The following is a 20,705-nucleotide window of genomic DNA, read 5'->3' as shown; positions in this document are numbered from 1 at the left end:
GCCTATCTATGACAGGTCTCTGTCTTTAGGTACCAGTTCGTAGGTTATTGGTTAAACCCTGAACGTGGAGTGATCACTACGACACTGGTTTTCTCTGGACACCATGTCGCATGGAATATATCATGTTAGTTATTTCTTGATTTTAGATGAGACGAAATAATTTCACAAGCCAAAGTTTGTAACAGATCAACAGTCCCAAGGTTACTCTTTAAGGTCATTCCTGCTGTGACTACATAGTTTCATCAACTTTTTTATTACTTTGATTCTCCTTGGGTTCTTTTCACTATTATAAAATGTAGGGATGCTGGAATTCTGTCTGCTCTGTAATATTAATGGTTCGGGGCGGGGGGGGGGGAAGCCATTTAAAAAATTCCTGAAGCTATAGTGGGAGAGGGTTTGGAGAGTTTTTTGGCTTTAGGCAGGGAAATGAATATCTTTCGAATTGGATGTTTCCTGAGAGACTTGCCCCCATTAATCAGAAAGCCTTTCTTCGATGGTTGCTTTCTATTTACAAATATTTAATAGGTCCTTGGAAGCAGGAGGCAAGGTTAAGAGCTGTGTGCTTGCAGCTCTTTTATCCATTTCTGGGATAATGCTTCTGTTTTTCTAAAAATGGAAACATTCATTAATTAATATTCAACTTATTTGTGGTCTTAATCATCATATCATTGTGTGGGCTGATGTCTTAAATGTTAACATGTATGCGGGAAATATTTCTAAGAAACAAGACAGGATACTTAATACAATGATAATCTATTTTTATGTATGCTAGAAGCAACTGGATATAATAATTTGAAGTCATTAAAAATGTTCTCATTCATTCTTGATAGGTTTTCCAAAGGACTATTAGTAGTTATCCTTACTTGTTCCCAGAAAGGCCGTTTAGAGAAATAAACCATTCCTCTCTTTAAAAATTGGCTCTGATTAACAGGCTTTCTTCTTTTTTCAACTAAACAAATGAAGTTTTAGAATGTCGATTAGTTTGTAGTTAACTTGCCATCTGTGGTTAACAGATTATTTTGTAAGGAAAAATAATTGCTTTATTCTTTCAACTAGGATTCTTCTCCATAGCCTGAAAATTTAAAAAAATATATATATTTTGGTTTTGTTTTGGTGAACTATCCAGTACACATTCTCTCCTGATCTTCTCATATGTGTGTCAGTTGCTGGTTCTTGTCCAAATGTGGAATTCATTTAACTAAGCACTGCCAGGGCCTTTTCTGTGGGATTCCCCCCTCCCTCCCTTTTCTGGAGACTTCTGTTCCTTCTGAATGTCCCTGTCTGGGAAAGATTATCTTGGCAAAGGAGGGGGACATTGGGAAATAAGAGAGGGCAGCTCTTTGTTGCCAAGCAGAAGTAGTGCCTCACTGACTTCAGAGAAATGTGAGTGGGGCTGGTGGGAAGCTCAGAGAGTCCCGCAGTTTTTAAGAAGTGTAAGTGATCTCATTCTTTTTCCTTAAATGACTCCAATCCCATGAAGCAGGAGCGATGCCTGAGAGCTTGACATTCAAGCTCTTTTTACAGAGCCACGGCTGCACAGATAGGAGGTCCAACAATAGCAATGTGTGATTTGGGGGGACTAGAGTGATCCTACCGAGCACTCAAAAATGAGTCGCTTGATGGGTTGTCCAGTTTACAGGACCTTGTTACTGTTGCAGAGTGGTCTTCAAATGGCATATACTGGGGGCCAACCTGGTTGTTAAAAATTTAAAATACTTCAAGGATCCTCTGGATCGTCCCCAGATCCACTAACTAAAGTGTTATTCATCTAGCAAGGGGGGCGGGGCTTCCTTGGATGGTGACCTTTCTAATCTATCAGTACCTGGGCCGTATCAGTTGGTAAATATTTTAATGATCACTCCTCATAACCAGTCTTCTTTCCAGTTTTTCTTTCTGCCAACCCATTCATTCATCTTTTTGTTTTATTCATTTACTCAACAAAGCCTTACTGCTGTCCTGATAAATGCGAGGCGTTGTAGATGCCAGAGAAACACTAGTGAATATGACAGATGAGGTCCCTGATCCGGTGGCATTTACGTTCGAGTAGAGAGAACAAACAATCACCAGGGACACAAAGATGTAGACGCGATCCTTTAGTAATGATGGGTGCCATGAAGGCAGTATAACCTCGTGAGATACAGGAGTCCCGTCCCCATGGGTGGTTTCCCTTTCAGTTTCAGTTACCATGTCAACTGCGGCTGGGAAGCAGGTGGACGTCCTCTGACGACAACTCAGATGGTCAACAGCAGCCTCACTCTATGTCACAACACCTGCGTCACTCACCTCCCCCGGTCTCCTCTCCTGGGCATGTTCTCTCACATCACCTAAGAAGGGTGAGTACAGCACAATGAGATATTTTGAGAGAGAGACCACATTCACATAACTTTTATTACAAGCATATTGTGATAATTGTTCTATTTTGTTATTAGCTATTGTTGTTCGTCTCTTACGAATTTATAAATTCAACTTTATCATAGGTATGTTTGTGTAGGAAAAAACGGTATTTGTAGGTTTGGCACCATCCCTGGTTCAGGCATCCACTGGGGGTCTTGGAATGTATCTCCTGCTGATAAGCGGTGGGGGGGTGGGGACCACTATACCCACCAAGGTAGGGGTTCCTTAGATGGAAGGATTAGCAAAAGCCTTCCTGAGGGGTGGAGTATTAGCTGAGACCCTACTAGCTAATTCTTCTTCTTCTTTTTTTTTTTTTTTTAAGATTTTTATTTATTTATGTGAGAGAGAGAAAGCCAGAGAGAGAGGGAACACAGCAGGGGAGTGGGAGAGGAAGAAGCAGGCTCCCAGCGGAGGAGCCTGATGCGGGACTCGATCCCTGAACGCCGAGATCACGCCCTGAGCCGAAGGCAGACGCTTAACGACTGCGCTACCCAGGCGCCCTACTAGCTAATTCTTCTGATGTCTGCTGGGCTCCATAGTGTGTCTAAGAGTTGGCAGGCTGCCAGCTGGGGCTCTGCTCCATGTACGTCCAGAATCCTGGCTTCGGCATTTCTGTGGCAATGGCAGAGTAGAAGAAAGGGGGCACATTTTCCCAGATTCTGTCACATTTGCTAGCATCACTGGCTAAAGGAAATTGTGTGGACAAACCCAGAGACAAATAGGGGAGGTACCAAATGTTAAATAGCGAGGGATGTGGATAAAAATGGGGTCATCAGTGTGGTCAGTCAACTATATATTCTTCTGTTAACTTTTCTCTTTTAGCCAAAATATTTATGTTTTTAAAAACTTGCTGTTTTTCTCTCCATTTATACAGCAACGTGTTCTTGGAGTTTCAGATGCAGTCTCTTAGTATCTTCTTAAAGGTATTCTTATCTCCATTATTCTTGGAGAATACTAATTACCCTATTTTTTTCTTAGATTTTCTTAGTTCTGTGAAACATGGCTTTTTTCTCAGGGGTCATTATTTTTTTTTAATAATATGCTCATCTTGGTCCTTCTCAGTTAGTGCTGTGGTTTGTCTCAGATGTCTGCTGATGCTTAGATCTCTGTTCCCTTTTTGTGTCGGATTGGGTTGATTAAAAGAAGGGATAGCTGTGAGCTTTTCCAATCAGTCTTTCTTCCAGTTGGCCTCTCCCCTGGATGGGAGAGCTGAGTGTAGGTTTGGTGTACTTGGCAGGCTTTAATTTAGAGAATAAAAGCAGGCAGATACCCAAATGAGGATCATTTTACTCTGAGGTATCAGTGTCCACATGGGCAACCTTGATTTTATCCGTATTTAGATGCAGTTATTTTTGAGAACAGCCTCTAGTTTTTGTTGGGGATTCCGTGCTGGTGCCAGCCATCCTTCTGGACGGCCAGGAGCCTGGGAAAGGAGTGAACAGCCAAGAGGAGCAGCTGTTGCCTTGGCAGAAAGAGACTTCTATTTTTCTGTCCCTTTCGACTCTTTATACCTGCCTCTGCCTAGCCAGCCTCTCAAGGGGTTAGCCAAGGAGAATGGCTTCTATCGTCCCTGCAGTTGTTCTCTTATTTCTTGTGCTCTGTTATCTGTCAACATAATGCCGTCTGCTTTCCATCTTCCAGAAATTTATCAGATCTGTCGTCTACTGAGGCCCCGGATAGTGAGAAAAACACATGTGTTTCCTCTCCCATCTCGAACAGGAAGCTCATCTAAACATTTACAACCTCACCATAAACCCTTCCCAAATTAAGATTACCAAGCAGTAAATCCTCAAGTTAAGGAATACTAGTCATTTGATTTATTTTAACATTGTCCATTTTCTATCACTTATAGCACCGTATGGTTCAATTTTTCCTTTATAACAACGACAGAAGGATATAGATTTTGAAGATTTCTTTTCAAAAGGCAGAGACTCATACAACCCACCAGTCTTGGTTGCCTTTTAGCGCTACAGCCATTCCAGGGGCAGATTGTCCAAAGGAGTTCCGGCTCAATCTAATTTCAGTGGAACAGTCTTTCCCTTGAAACTGTTCTACGGCTCTTAGAAACTTCTTTAGTCTGTCTGGGGAAGACACATTTAGACATGAATAAGGATTGTTTTGAAATCTCTCTGCTGAAAAAAATTCTCAAGTAAAGTAGACCCTTTTGCCCTCACCCTCCAACCACCCCCCCCCCGCAACTGCCCCCAGCAAAGAAATTTCCTGGAGATACACTGTTATCAAGCCAAGGATTCTGCCCAAGAGATTCCGGGCTCACAATTACTTCAGGCAAATTGCCCACCGCGCACCCTGGTCAGCAGCCAGGGGTTATCCAAAATCATAAACCTCTAGATCAGTCACCGCCATCTTTGAGGTGTAAGACATAGGGAAGGTGACCAATTCTTTCATCCCTTTACCTTGAGGTTTTGGTAGGAGCCTTCTCCTTTTTTTTTTTCTTTTTTTTTCTGGCTTGGGGAAATGAGAAGAAAATCCTGACTGCTTACAATGTCATTGTAAATGGTTCTAATCGTGTTCGTTATTGTGTGCCTTTCTTTCCCCAGAACACTGGGAATTCATCTCTGGCTGGAATTTTGTTTGACCATTGAATCATGAAAGGCATAGAATTATAATTCCTGGAACTGAAATAGCAAACATTTTGGCTTGTTTTGGAATTTATTAATTTCAACGAACCAGTACATACTAGGGGAAGAAAAGCATATATACTAAACCAATTAGTCCTTTAATATACCTACATTATAATTGTAACACTGCTGTGGATAATTGTACACTCTCAATATTTTCCAATATTTGAACTATTTCCAATTGAACTCTTATTGTAATTGAGGGTTTTGTTTTTGTTGTTTTGTTTTGTTTTTGGTTTATGATCAGTATAAGGTAGAAACTCTGGGATGAGGCCAAATAGCTTACACTATGGTCTCTGGTTGGACACACTAGTATGGAACCCGTTGTATAAGCCTCAGTGGTCGCCAGTGCAGGAGACAGCCAGCTTGCTTCTGGAGGCACCAGCAAGGATCCAGGGGCACTGTATATAACCTTGGACCCCCTTTCTAATTTTCACGAGGCCCAGAATCCTTTCACTTACCCAGATCCCATCCTGAAAAGGGGCAGAGGATGAGTGACTCCATTTGAGAGCTGGAGAATTTCATACAAGGTGATGGAGTTCCTAAATGATTGTTTAAATAATGTTAGGGCACCAAGTTTACTGTGGTCAACTAAAAACATAGGTTTCCTCTCTCTGCAGCAGGTGGGAATACATGAAGAAGCAGTAAAAAAACAAAAACAAAACCAAAAAAACCTTACATTTTCTCTGTACTGTGGTGTGAATAAATCTGTGACTCTGATAGTAATATGTATTTAAGGACCTATTTCTCCAGACAGGGATACAAATGTGTTCACATGTCTTATTTTTTCCAATTACGAATTCAAACACCCACACATTTTTCCTCTTGAGTTCTCTCCTCCTATGTCCTCAGTTGTCCAAGGAAGGACCTCAGTCAAGGGCGACCAGCTCTGCCTTAGCATTCCCGAGGAGACCGGGAAGTGGCTGAATCAGTCCATCAGACCTCCTGCTGTAATTGTTGCTGGCGGACATCTGTTTCTGCTTGTCCCCTGTTGCAGCGATGTCTTCACTAGTTCAAACCCATCCGTGTGCTTGGCAAGGGTTTGGACAGACAAAGCTTTGCATGGGTCACTGGTCCAGAGGCGCGTTATCACTCTACCCTCATGCTGTTAGAGAACCAGCCTCCCCTGCCACATCTCATACCCCTGCCTTGAGCTCCAGGACCATCCCCTGCCTCCCCTTCCTTCTGGTCGGTGTTTTTGTGGCGCTTTGCTGTTCTTTGTTGGCAGAACTTGGTCAGACCATCACAATCCATTCTGACCAGTTCTCCAACTTCGAATCTCAGCATCAGGAACTGAGTTTCCTCTGGGAAACCATTGGCTTCCTGAAAATTACTCTGTCCTACTTTCAGGGTATATGAAGGAGTGTCTGGGAAAAGCAAACTCCATCTAGTGGCAAGAGGTTCTCCTTTGCCATGAAATGAATGACCCCATTCTACATTTGTTTAAGGAAGCCTGGCCCCTCAAGTGCTATCTCCTGTTTCTGCTGTTTGAAATGCATCTCGAGAAAAGAGACACATATACAATAATTTTTTATATAGTGCTATTTAAAATATGCAAATAATGCAAAAGGTATAACAATTCAAATACTGCCTACGTGATGGTTTATTGAAATATTACTTCTTATTTTCTTTTTGCTGCTGGAAAACTTAGAGATACTTAAGATAGTTTTCCCTTCTGGATTTTGTTCCCAGTTTCAAGGCCTTTGTTTCCTTTGCTGCAGATGCTTTTGCGTTGCCCCTTGCCAACCCCCAGCAGAGAGGTGTGCATGCCGGAACAGCCCACTCTGGGTTAGAGGGACGCAGGACGGGGTCTGTGCCAGTGCTGAAATGCTAGGGCACCTGACACCTGAAACATGGTTTACAAGCAGCCATACAGGCCCTGGGTAGGCATGTCTCTTTGGCTCCCTGGGACCTCTCACCACATGAAGAGGGTCATCGCTGGAGAAGGACCAGAGTGAGGCCCTCTTAATTGTGGGGCGTAAATCAGGGGCCCCTCCTGCTCGGGTCTATGGTTGGTGCTGGTCTGTGCTGTGGATTATTCATAACGAGGGAGACTCACTGGTGCCAGTTGATAGATTACATTGTTTTGTGCCAAGCTGGGAATTTTCCTTGCTGAGCAAGTCCTTTTGTGGTGTTTGTGAAATATTATCAAATCGGCTTTTTTTTTCTTTTTCTTTTTTTTCCAAATCAGCCTTGAGAACTTTCCCAAGTGTGAGCAAAGATGTGAAATCCTTGACAAGGGGAAGAGTTATGGTTTACCAAACTTCAGCTGGGATACTTTCCCTTTCTCATTTCTGGCACGTTGGAGGCATAGACCTCCAGGAATATTCTTCATCAGAGCTATGGGAAAAACTTGATTTCTTAAGTGCTGAGAACCCAGGCTGCCTCCATGATAGAAATCAGGGACACACTGTGGTTTGTAAATAGTAAAGAGGGGAGAAGATTGTCTCCCTGCTTCTTCTCTTACCTCTTTCCTTGTCTCTTCTCGGCCTTTGTGACACTTGGAGGACTCCAAAAGCCTGGGAAAATGTGCCACCCGCCTGACTAGGAATCTGTAGTAGCTTAAAAAGATTTAATGAAGGAGCGAAACGTGTGCTGCTAGTGTCACACAGAAAAATGGTGGAACCAGGGAGTTTTCTTCTCTTTTCTTCGGTAGTCAGCTCAGGTTGAGTTTGGAGGGTCTGTTCTTTCCCCTGAAGTTCAGCTGTTGCTTCAACAAAAAAGGAAGGCAGGGTATGGGACCGACCAATACGACTGACGTTACCAGGATCTATGCTGCGTCTGCTAGCAGTACTAAGGGAGGCGGTCAATATAAAAGGCTCATGTGTCATGGCTCTTGAATGACGGGATTGCATCCACAAGAATAAACCCAATAATAAGAAGTATTTCCAAGTTGAAAAGTTCAGAAAGTCAAGGGACTTAGACGTTGAATTCAAGAGTGTGATTTCAGCATACCATTTAACCCTTTAACGCCTTCCTCTGTTCCATATCTTGATTGAGTCAATTGAAAAAAATCCAGTGAGAGGGAACACTGTATTAGCAATGGAAACCAGAGAAGGGTATCATCTACAAGTCAGAAACTCTGAGGATTTTTTTGTAAGACAGGAGTAGGTGAATCTGGATTGGTGGCTCATGATGGAAGACTATTTAAGAAGCAGTTAGAAAAGGCCTTCATCCAGCAGAATTCTGTAGACTCCTTTAGCCCAGAATGGCAGAGCTGAAGAAAACAGTGTTACTGCGGATGCTTTAAAGCTCCACTCAGATCCCCTTTCCCAGACCCAGAAACCCATCCCCCAGCTGCAACCCAACACCCTTCTCTAGCGGACTGTCCTCCAATGACAGGAGCTGTCTCATATGGTGTTGTCTGAAAGGTCCCTTGCTACAGCCCTCTCGCCCTCTGCCCCTGCCCTAGGCTGGCTCCTAGCCAAAGGCAGGCCAAAGCACAGGCCTACTGGTTCAATCTCCTTTGCTCCTGGGTAGGACAACCTCTAGGGTATAATTCATGCTCAAGAGCTCCCCGTGAGGTCAAGCTGAGCCACACTTCAGCTGAAACCACCCCTTTGCCCAATTCCTTTGTTGCCCAGTCCTGCTTCCCTCCCTCCCTAAGGATTTCCCCTGAGAACACTCCCTCAATAAATCACTGGCATGGAAATCCTCACCTCTGGCTTGGCTTCTAGGAAACCTGACTTAAGACAGTGACCTAAGACTGCATTCTCTAAGGGTGGGATCCTGGGCTCAGATCACTCACTGACAGCAACAAGGACCCCGTCGTGGGGTAGGCAGAGTATCCATAGCCCTTGGTGTGAGAGCAGTGGAATGACTGATACATCTATCTGCGGTGAGCATGTGGGAGTAAATACACAAGTTTGTGCAATGCCTCGGCCTCATAGCACTCATTGCTGTTTGGAATGATCTTGTTTAAATCTTTATTTTCATGTTTTTGTTTGTTCTCAGCTAGAATGAAAAATCCACCACATCCCAGACCTTGTCCCTCTTCTTCACTCAGGTTTCCCCAGTACCTACAACAGTGCCCAGCATTTAGTAGCTATTAAGTGACTGGTGGTTAAATGAATGAACAGAAGATTCATAGATGGGCCAGAAGAAGAAATGACTGAAGAGCAGATTGGTTATTAGGTGTGAGGGTCAAAATATTTGCTGATATGGCCCAGGCCCTGACAATCAAAAAACCATCATCCATAGGGTGTGGAGTCCCCCCCTTGCCAGCTGGTAACATTTTAGTTAGTAGATCTAGGGAAATTGTCTCTGTTTAGCTTCTCAAGGGTTTAGCCAAGAAAAATGCTTTCTGCCTCCACTGTATCATTCTTCTCTTTCCTGTGTTCTATGTTCTGTCAGCATGACTCCATCTACTTTCTATCTTCCAAAAACGTGTCAAAAGCTACAGTCCACTGAGGCCCGAGGTGGTGAGGAAAACAGATGTGCTCTCTCTCCCACCTTGAACTGGAAGCTCATCAAAACATTAAAAATCCCACAATAATAACACTTACCATAATTATTAATACATTAGGGCTCAAGTCTGCCATGTTATTTGTTGCTTTCTGTTTGTTCTGGTTTTTTGTTTGTTTTCTTTTCCTGACTTCCCTCATTGAACAAGTTCTAAGATCCCATATTGATTTATCTATAATGTTCTTAAGTATGTCTCTTTGTGTAGTTTTGTCATGGCTGCTCTAGGTAAGACATTACATGTATGCAACTTAGAGTCTATTGGTGCCAACATTCTACCAGCTCAAATGAACTTTGCCTCCCTCTCCATCCCTTTAGCCTCCCCTCCTCATAATAGAATTGCCTTAAATACTTCCTCTCCATACATTTAGGACCCAGTGGGGGTGAAAGTCTTAGCTCCCACCTGGACTCAGCCTTTTCTGACACCACTTGGGCAGGGTGGGATTGCCTCATTACGAACTGGTGAGGGTGGAATTTCAAGCCCCCACTTGGATTTTGCTGGCCTGGGTAGGGGTGAGGTCAGTTTTCTGCGGTGTTTGGCTGAAGTAGAACAATTATTGTTTAAATGTTTTCTGTCTTGCTATGTTGCCCTTCTCCTCGTCCTTTGGCTAAAGAGAGCAACTTAGGGTTTTAGTTAGTCAGTCAGACACTCCGTCTGTCCATCCGTCCTTTGGTGTTTCTGGGTTGCCAGCTTTTTGAGCTCCAAGTCTGAGATATTTGAAGCAAAAAGCACATCTAGGGAACTCATTACGTGTCAGTCCTTGGGTCTGTCTTCTTCTTACCCGATCTGCCTTCTTTCCTTTATAATCTCCTTATATTTGTTTTATACGTGAGGTCCACGAGCTTTAGCTGTATTTAGTGGGAGGCACAGGGAAAAGCACATCTACTCTATCTTCCTGGAAGTGGAAGTCTGCTGTATAGATTTTTATAGCCTTTGGATGTTGACTCAAATAAATATATTACCTACAAAAGATAATTAAATAAAAATAATGCAATGGAAACAGTAAAAAGCAGATTGGATCCTTGAGATAAGCGATGTAATGCATTAGAACATCGATTAAGACATTTATCCTCAGTGATATAAAATTAATACAGTGATAATAAAGATAACGGATATGAAGGGCCATCTGAGGACACGCATTCTTCGAGGGATTCCAAAAAAAAACTAGAACTGAACAGATGAAGGACAATCAGTAGGAAAGAAATTGTGGAACACACTTGACAATTCATAAAACGACAAAAAAAAAAAAAGATTTGAAAAAAATCCATGATGTCTCTGGGAATTTTTTAAAAAATCAAAGTAAAATAAAGATACAAATGTTCTCCCTTATCAAACAGGCTATTAAAATTTGATGGCACTCTCAGTTAGCCAGAGTATGAGAAATGGGTACTGTCACACATAGCTATTAGTTCTTTGTACTGCTGCAAGATATCTGGAGGGTAATTTTACAACATACCTTAAAATTCCTTAAAATGTTTATTGAGTCTGACCCAATTTTTTAGTTCTATTACTGTGTCCTTAGGAAATACGGAGAAGAGATGAGCAATGATTTAGCTATAGGATGGTTCCTGGCAGCTTTCTATATAATAGTAAAAATTAGACACAATTCTATAGCAAACCCTTGGAAGGATTTACTGTGCATCAGGCATTTCCTAAGCGTTGTTTGCATATTAACCCATTTAATCCTTCCAACAACCTATGAATGAAGTGTTATCATCTCTCCCATTATATAAGTGAGGACAATGGAAGCACAGAGGGATTCAGTCAGTTGCTGGGATTTGCATCAGTGCCTGGTTCCATGCCTCGCACCACTCTATCGGCTGTCTGTCTAGATAACACTTATGTGACATGTATATTCTTACACAGCCATTAAAATAATGTTGTAAATGTTCATATTTAAAATATAAAAAATGTTCCAAATTGATTATTAATGGAACACTGGTGACTTACTAAATAACAAGGCAATCTTGGGGGAAAAATGTAAGTGTAGATTAAAAAAAAAGAAGATTTATTTTAGAGAGATTGAGAGAGCATGAGCAGGAGGGGCAGAGGAAGAGGGAGAGAGAATCTCAAGCAGACTCTATGCTGAGTGTAGAGCCCATTGTGGGGCTTGATCTCACGACCCTGAGATCAGGACCTGAGCTGAAACCAAGAGTCCGTTGCTCAACTGAGTGTACCACCCAGGCACCCCTGTAAGTGTAGATTTTTAAAGTGCAGCATCTAAGGGTCAAAGATTCATATCAGAGATTAATGATTCTTCCTTTAGAGCTCTGGTGCTTGGAGTCATCTTGCTGATTGCATTGGAGATGCAATGATTTACCGAGTAATGATAAGTTCTGGGCAAGTGCCCGATAAATTCACATTTGCTGCCATAAGAGGTCTTTATAAGAAAAGCTGAATTTTCTCCAAATTTCTCTAACATTGGATGAGCAGATGTATATTTCCTTCCAAAGTTGTCTTAAGTATTTTAGTATTAAAAATTATGTTTTCATAAAGCTTTGCAAAACTGATCTCATCACTGGAAACTGGGTTTGTCAGCCATAGAAACTGAGATAAGTATGTTTTCCGTAAACTATTAGAGGCTTATTATTAAAAATTATCTTAGAAATTGTGACTCCTCAGGCATTTTCTGGTCTTCTTTGCCCTCTTAGAAACTGAGTTTCCTCTTGGTTCTTTGCTCTCTCAATGTCATTCCTCTGTAGGTCTTTCTTGCTTCTTCTGCGGTTTTATTCCTCATTGCCTGTCCCTTCTGAGAGGCTTTGGGGAATAGACTGAAATCAGGGTGAGTCTCTTTTTAGGATGGCATAAACAAAGTGACCCGCACAGAGTGATATGCAACAGGATGTCATCTTCAGAGTCTCCTGGAAGGGTGACTTAAATGAATAAAGATAAAACGAGTGACTTAAATGAACAAAGATAAAATGAATGAATACATGACACTTCATGGACTCTCTTAAGATCCTTAAATGTAATACATCCCAATAATTAAAAAAACAACAACCGGGTAGCAAAAATGGAGATGACATTAAATCGTATGTTTGGTCCATACTTGTGTAAAGCGACAACTGAAATAAGGAGCATCATACTAACCACCATGGTGCTAACATTGCTAAAAAAGAAAGTCAGAAAGTAGCGTCATGCCAACACTTCTAATTTTAATCACAGCTCTAAATAGTTAAGAGCACACCCAGAAAATGATAGTGTATATCTAAGTCTGGGTTTTTTTGTGGTTAACATCTCTCTGACATAACCTTAGATAGCAGGTGGTTTCTCTTCCTCGGGGCACAATTCTAAATATGGCGTATCCTTTCCAGAGGCTGTGGTTTGAGAGAAGAATAATGATGGTGACCTGTGTAATTACAGGTATGATGACGAAGCTTATAAGAAAAACTCGGCCTTTGTGAATCTCTAAGAAGTTTTTAATTAAGAGGGACTCACTAAGGAAGATAGTAAAGGTTTAGAAGTCATGTAATTATTTTCCTTCGCCTTTATTTTGCTTTATATTGAGATGACATGATCTTTTAGAAGGCAAGGCAAACATCTAGACACACACTTTTTCTGTTTATAATTATATAATATGCCGAGATAATATACTGAAAACTACTTGTTTCCACGGTGATCTGTACCAAAGTTGAGGTTCATAAGTTCATGCATCTTGGCGACAGTGCTACTTAAATTAATCTGCAACAAATAAAAGAATAGTGACCTGAAATACATTTGCTGTAAAGATGTGAGTGCACAAGGACAAGCCAACCCTCCCCACAGGAAGGCAGACTGTGGCTAAAGAGGGGAATTGAGTACAGCATCAGGTGCTCTCCTCCTGAATCCCCGTAGAGTGACACATAGACTGTGTTAAAAGGGAAACATGCACATCAGTGCTGCAAATCAGGAATGGGTAATAGGTACATGCAAGAAACTGGTGAGTTTCTGCAAGCTGTAATGGGAACGGGTGAGGATGTCGGACGTTCTTAAACCAGGCCAGATGTGGCCTCTTGAGAATGAGTAAGTCCTCGGCACCAGGACACTAAGCGTGCACTCATTCTGGAGGGGCTCTGAGACTCCTCCCTGACACGAAAGGCAGTCCCAAGCTGTGTAGAGGTTTTCAGCTTTGTTCCTAGATCAGGCCCAGAAAGAGAGCAAAGAGGAAGGGGAGGAGGATTTAAAGATCATTTATAACAGGTCGTCAGAAATGTGAGTATGAAGCTGGGGAGAGAGAATGGAGCTAAAGATAAAAATTTCAGCATATTGTGGTATTTATAGCCTTGCATGAGATGGCTGGATTAGATCATTAGGTGAGAGTATAGGTAAGAGCCATGCTGCCCAAGGATCAGGCCGTGGCATGTTCCAATATTCAGAGGCTGGGAGAAGAGGGAGGAAAGAAAAATCCAACATAGAAGATTAAGGAGGAGCAGGTAATTTCTGAGCTGTTAAAATGATTCCAGAAAGGCTTCTTGATCAAAATGGTAGACCTGAGCTCTTTTCTTTCAACCGAAGAGTTCACTGATGCAACAGTCAGTGTATATGAGTAAGAGTACATCCGCATATGTGCTGAAACCAATCTAAGTGCCATCACTTTGACAAATATTTGGAAGGCAGGAAAGTATCTAATATTCTTATTCATAAATAACACAGGCACAGGAAACAGTAAGCCGCAGCCTGCAGGATGCTTGAGCCAGCTGTCAGGGGAGGTGGGAAGTGATTTCACCAGAGTAAAGACTCCAGGCTCTGAGTCAGCAGATACAGAGGGCAGGGATGGGCTGTGGGTTGTCAATCAGGGTGGTGAGCGAGAGGCTTGCATATAGAACAGGTGGACTGAGAGGCTTCACCACCAGCTGGAGCCCCCAAGAAGTGCTCCCTGAATAGGTTGGAAGATTTGCCTCAAAGACGTCTTTGGTGTGAGTTTTGAATCTAGGTAGAGAGGCAGAGTAGAATATGGGAGGAATCTTAGACTCTTACAGGGGATTAAAGAGGTAAAGGAAAAAAAAAAAAAGAGAGGCAGAGTAGAATATGGGAGGAATCTTAGACTCTTACAGGGGATTAAAGAGGTAAAGGAAAAACAGCTTTTTCCAGAAGTGAAATATACCGAAGTTTCCTATTCTCAGAGTAGAGGCTTTTCATCACCCTGGCCACTGGGAGCTCTCACTCAGCCTGCCTATGCCCTTCCCACGAACTGCATACTCAGAGCCCACAGGTAGCCATCCTGTTAAAGAGAGTCCTGCTGCATAAACAGACCAGCAAATCTGCAGAGGAAGCCACTCCTGCTACCAATATGAATCAGAACAACTCTTCCTTTGTAATTGTGTGTGTTAAATCAATGATCACGAGACACTTAGGGAAAACAAAACCGTGAGAGAGGACAGGCAGAAGAAAGGAAGAAAAAAGTAAAGAACAGAAGAGTGCATAAAAATTCTGTGACATTTTAAATGATATTTTATCCATAAAATAGAGGAAATGAGAACAAATGGATATTAAAATACATTATAAAATTGAAATAATTGCATATCATTATTTCTTTGGCAACACGTATTTACATCATCACGTTATTTTAGACATTGTTTCTTGTTTTTCATTAGAATCAACCTATTGTCAACACTCAAATCTTAATTTGTTGCAGAACCAAATGCAAATATTATAGATTCTGACAGTATAGAAATGGGTGTACAGCTGACAATGTGCAAGGGGGAGGGAAAAAGTAGTGGAAGTATGGGAGTTCTAACTGTATCTTCCACGGTCCAGAATCAGTGGTGGGTCTTTGTTTAAGTGTATCTTTAAAAGTATAATGACAAACAATGTAACTGATAGTAAGTTAATTAACATAGCTCAGAAACTTGAGTTAGAGTAAAAGTGTTCTGAACTGCCCATCTTTTATGAAGGGAGATATTACATACCTTTCCTAATTGATTGATTTAGAAAGAATATTTGCTAGAAAGTAAGTGTATTTATTAGACTTGCAGTGATAATCACCAGAAGAACTAAAACCAGAAATGGGTAAAGTGATTTGCACATAGGCTAGGACTACAGATGAATCAGAGGAGGGGATCTTTTTTTTTTATTTGTAGCCTTCTTAGGAGTGTGTAAAAAAAAATAGGTGTGTGTATTGCTATTATTAATAAGTAACCATTATTATAAAATAAACTCACCAGGATCATAGAGGAAGAAACTCCTAAGTTTTTGAAACTATCATAATCCTGATACCAAATTCTAACAAAGAAGAAAATAATAAACTTAATTTTATGAGCTTATAAATGCTGATGCAAATCATTGTTAACAAAACAGGTTTGGTAGTTAATTGAAAGATTGATGTGACACATCCAAAGAGAGTTTATTCCCAGAACATAGGATATTTCAACATTCGGAAATCAATTCATACATTTCTACTTAATAACAGATTAATGAAGGAAAAAGCCACAATCATCTCAATAGATTGAAAATTCAACATTCTTTCCTGATTAATAAATTCTTATAGTAAAAGACAAATAGAAATATATATTTTTGATGTGATAAAAGTGGTTGAATCACGCATGACAAAATTTAACTCCTTAATATATAAAATGCTTTTACAAAGCAACAAGAAAAAGATACACCCAATAGAAAAATAACAGTAGGAGGCAAATCACAGAGTAAATCAATTATCCCCAAAACAAAAAAATATTCAACCTTATCTCATTTAAAGAAATGTAAGCATAAGCTACAAAAAAAATTTTAAGCTATTATATTTGCAACTATTAAAATGCTCAATACTGGAGAATTTTAAAGAAAACAGGCTCACTTTCTCATCTAGTTGAAAGATGTGTATGTTGATAAAATAATTCTGGAAGATAATTTGTCAATATATTAAAAAAGCATTAAAAGTGTATATATACCCTTTGATCTAGAAATTACGTTTCTAGAAGTTATATCTAAAGAAATCACTTGAGATAGATATTCACAAAATTTAATAAGATTAATAGTCAAAATATCATATTTATAATGAAAAATAAAAATAAATGTCCAACAATGGAATAATAGTTAAATATTGTAGGTCCATATGAAAGAATATTATTCAACCATCAAAAGTGATGTTGCACATGAATGCTTGTTGATATGGAAGATGTTTATGATATATTCAGTGAAAAAACAAAGCTCAAAATAACATAACAGTATGATCTTGTTTTCATTTAAAACAATTCTCTAGCTAGCCAGATATCGAGCTATCATTTATTTATTTACTTACCTACTTATGCACCTATCTGAACAAAGCTGGAACAATATTTACCATGATGTTAATGTATAACTGACTAGTATTTTTTCATTTTCTCTATTGTACATTGTATATTATTATTTTTTCTTTTCAAAAAATAAACAAGTATTGCTTTTGCAATAAAGTAAATGTTATTTTAAGGTAAAAGTATATATATTTCTCCCTTTGTTTAAACTATGACAAAGGTTTAATACTCTTTTCATAAAATGACCCTTGCAAGTCATTTAGAGAAATGAACGGCACAGCAGAAAAATGGGCTCTAGATTCCCAAAATAAAAACCATAAATGACCTAGGAACAAGAAAAATTCAACCTCACTAGTAATTTAAAAAATAAAATCAAAGTGAGATAATCTTTTTCTATCACCAAATAGACAAGTCTTCTAAAAAACAGAGAATTAATTGCCTGTGACAGCAAATGTTTAGGGCTATGAGATCACTTGTACAATGCAGATGGGAACAATATTTCTAGAGAATATGATAATACATAACAAAAGCCTTAATGTTGTGCATGCCATTTGGCCCAGACATTCCCTTTCTCAGAATTTCCATAAAGAGATCATTATGGACATGTACAAATAAGGATGACCGTTACAATATTATTTGTAATAGTGAAAATTAGAAAAGACTCAAATGTTCAAAAATAACTACATTATGGTGTATCCATACATTGGAATATTATTCAGAAATTAAATTGGACTTTTAGAAGAACAGTTAATGACATGGAACAGTTTATAATATACAGTGAAGTGGAAAGAAGTGTTCTTTCTCTGCTTTATCCCAAACCAGGGCATGTGTTCTTTCGGTGCCACCTGCAACACCCTGGTGCTCTTGTCACATCTGATACTCAACCACTTAAGATGGCTTCTTGGTGCCTGTCCAAACCCCTGGTAACAACGATACTGTGTCTCTCTCTTATGAATTTATACAGTGATTTTACAGTGGGAAAGATCTACATTTGACAAAGAAACAGTACTGGTAAGTAATGGGTCTGTGTTCCTGAGATACAGAACCTTAATGTGAGCACGGAGCAAATGACCTTACATAACTTGAAAATGTACTTACAACTAATGAAAAAATAAACATGCCATTTATTTGAACTTTTGATTAAATCAACAATGCCAAAATATACTTTTTTTGCTATTTGAGACTTGGAGAGGAAATTAATAGTATAAGGGTTATAGTGTGTGTTTGAAACTCCATGCAAATTAGAAATTATGTCCATAGAGTTATCGAGATTCAGTTGTTCCCTCTATAATCTTTGGAAGCAGCACAGTCTGCCTCTTTTGGTCATGCACTAGGCTCTGTTGCTCTGTGTGCTTGGGTCAGTTATACAATCTCTCTCTGCCTGTTTCCTCACCTAATAATGGGCATAATGATAGTACTGACATTGCAGGGATAGTGTGCAATTAAAGTCAAAATATTTAGAGACCTTAGAATATATATGGTAAGCATTCAGTAAATGTTAGCTGATAGTATTATTTTTATGACTACCATTATTATAAGGGGATTTCTGCTTATTTTAAATAGTTTTCAGTTACTTTAAGTATTTAATAAATTTGAATGGTTTCCATAATATTTACTTGCTTACTCATTCACTCACTGTATTTCCTGATATCTTTATGATTTGTTTGCTTTGGGATCTTGAATATTAGAGCCTAAAAACACACAGAGAATCCATGAGGCTGTAGAAGCCATGAGGAAGAGACAGGAAAGTCAGGGCAGTGATTCAGCAGTAGGAAGGGAAACAGAGAATAGATCAAAGTGGCAGATGATAGAACCAGGCTACAGACACCTGGCTGTGAGGGGCAACATGACTCCTGCAGCACAAGCCACACACTAGGTCCTCTGAGTATCTGTCCTGACCCTGACTTTCTGTGGCATAGCTTTTCTGGTTGGCTTGACTTCATGTCTTTCTTTTATAATAAAACTTTCTCAACTGAGGAAACCTGAAGACATCTTAGAAGTTTGCAGAGCATATATGACACACATGCACAAACCATGTCAAGCATGCCATGGATATATACAAGGAAGATCCACATGGGATGCTGGCCCTCTCCAACTTTTCTGCTTTACTGGCCTCTTTGCCTTTTGTTTTGGACACAGACTGCAACCTTATTCTTCAACTAGCCCTTTGGATGACTGTCTTAATTTGGGGCTTCCAATCTTGACTTTGATCTAAAGCACCTCTCTGGGTCTCAGTCCTGAATTCTGACTTCTCTATTGATGAATCGGAACTCTGAATAAGCATGTCCTCACATTGTCATAGAGATGGAATCCGCTTGGGCCTGAAATGGAAGGAAGATTGTGATAGAGTCTGATTAATGAGCAGCTGGATTGAAAGGCAAGGGACGTGAGCAGGAGGGTTTTAGAACGTAAAACTGAGAGACTGTCAGGGGCGAAGAAGAGGGCAAAGTCCAGGATAATTTCTCTGTTTTTGTCTTGGCTGTCTAGAGGGACTAACAAAATGGCACGTTTTCCAGCAAAGAGGACAAGTTGTTGTATGGAGGCAGATTTGGAGATTTCAGGTGGATTCTTCCAGCAGACAGTTGAAAATCTACTTTTAAGAATGCAGACTATTTCTCCATTGTCCTAGCTACCAATTAGTTTGAATTAAAGTAAGTTGGTCTACAGATTGTTATTTTCTCCTTCCTGTTTATTTGCTTTTCAGGAGAATTGGGGTTCATACCATTTCAGAAATAAATTCATATTATTCATGCTGACCTTAGAAAAAGATGCTTCATGTGGTGGTCCTCTGAAAAATCTGTGCACCAGGGATCTGAGTTCCGGAGTTTGTTTGTTTATTTATTTAGGATAAAAATGTAACAAGATTGGGTTAATTAATAGTCCTGCAAAAAGTTGATAAATAACACTATATTAATTCTATTGCCTATGGAATTGGTTTCTAGCAGGAAAAAAATGTCAGAATGCACAAAAACATCAAGTTTTAAATAACTCAGAGCCACAAGACCATCTTGTGACATCTTGTAAACTATGGTTTAAGAGATTTAATAGACTGTGGCAATAAATTAACGGATGACAAATTTGAAATGCGTAGCTTCAGGAGCAAGTACAGAAGAAAATTGTATTATTTTGCAAAAGTTATACGCATGTCAGTCTACAGTGTAACTGTAAAAGTTATTATGTCTGCGAGGGTGTTTGTTGTATATATGAGGTAAAAAAAAAAAACCAAAAAAGGACAGAAAGTTCTGGAAAGTTAAAGCGAAGGAAAAGATAATAAAAATTTCAAAGAAAAGGGTAAATTAATGAGACACAAAAAGTTTTTTTTTCAGAAAAACCGTAGGAATAAAATAAGCAGATGAAATTTATGACAGGGGCACACACAAAGGAGAAACTTCCACAGGAGAAGCAGCACAAAGACAGAAAAGGAAACTAAAAATCACAATAAGAATACAGCCTTACTGATTTGTCATTTTATTCCTTAGAAGCCCTCTCTCAATAAAGTATAACCACAACTCTGTAGAATACAAATATAAAATGACTCATAAATGCGAGAAAGTAATTCAATAAGAAAACAAACCAGCACCCGTCTTCGGGTGGGGAGACGATGAATGGTTTTTCCTTCTTAGCGTTCCGTACTTGACCTAAACGTCTTCCAGGAAGATACACTACTTTCATAACGGACGGGAATTAACTCTATTTAAAAAATGAAGCTCTGTATCACATTTCGTATTAAATGTAATGCAGCAGAGTCTGCGTTGCCAGCTAATTCAGGGACCGAAAAAGATGCCATTCTCTCCCGCACAGGAGACCCAGGCGGCCTTTCCAATAGCGGACCTGCTCTGGGTCGGTCTCCCGCGTGAGTTCTGCGCATGCTCCGTTCTGGCCGAGCCGCAGACGGCACGCTTCCGGTGTGCGCCAGCATTCCTTCCCATCTGGGGCCCGGGGCGGTGGTTCTGCGAGTCCCAGACCGGACGGCGGCGTTTCCCCGGGGGGGGGGGGGGGGGGGGG

At 40.2% G+C, this 20,705-nt stretch overlaps 1 long non-coding RNA gene across 2 annotated transcripts in view; it reads left to right on the top strand.

Moving 5' to 3' along the window:
• Positions 1 to 19,366, top strand: part of LOC103678567 — a 35,669-nt gene extending 16,303 nt beyond the window's left edge. The window contains exons 2-4 of one of the 2 annotated variants that reach the window (XR_572724.2): positions 2,175 to 2,333; positions 17,523 to 17,711; positions 19,188 to 19,366. This is a non-coding gene — a long non-coding RNA (uncharacterized LOC103678567). Of the gene's footprint in view, positions 1 to 1,876; positions 2,334 to 17,522; positions 17,712 to 19,187 lie in introns of those variants that run through there. The other variant, XR_005835226.1, reaches the window with a different exon arrangement.
• The last annotated feature ends 1,339 nt before the right edge of the window (positions 19,367 to 20,705 follow it).

The sequence above is a fragment of the Ursus maritimus genome, unplaced genomic scaffold (assembly GCF_017311325.1).
Source record: "Ursus maritimus isolate PB19 unplaced genomic scaffold, ASM1731132v1 scaffold_17, whole genome shotgun sequence".
Lineage (NCBI taxonomy): Eukaryota > Metazoa > Chordata > Mammalia > Carnivora > Ursidae > Ursus > Ursus maritimus.
The sequence above is the reverse complement of the archived record's forward strand: the minus strand, read 5'-3'. Positions and strand labels throughout refer to the sequence as shown.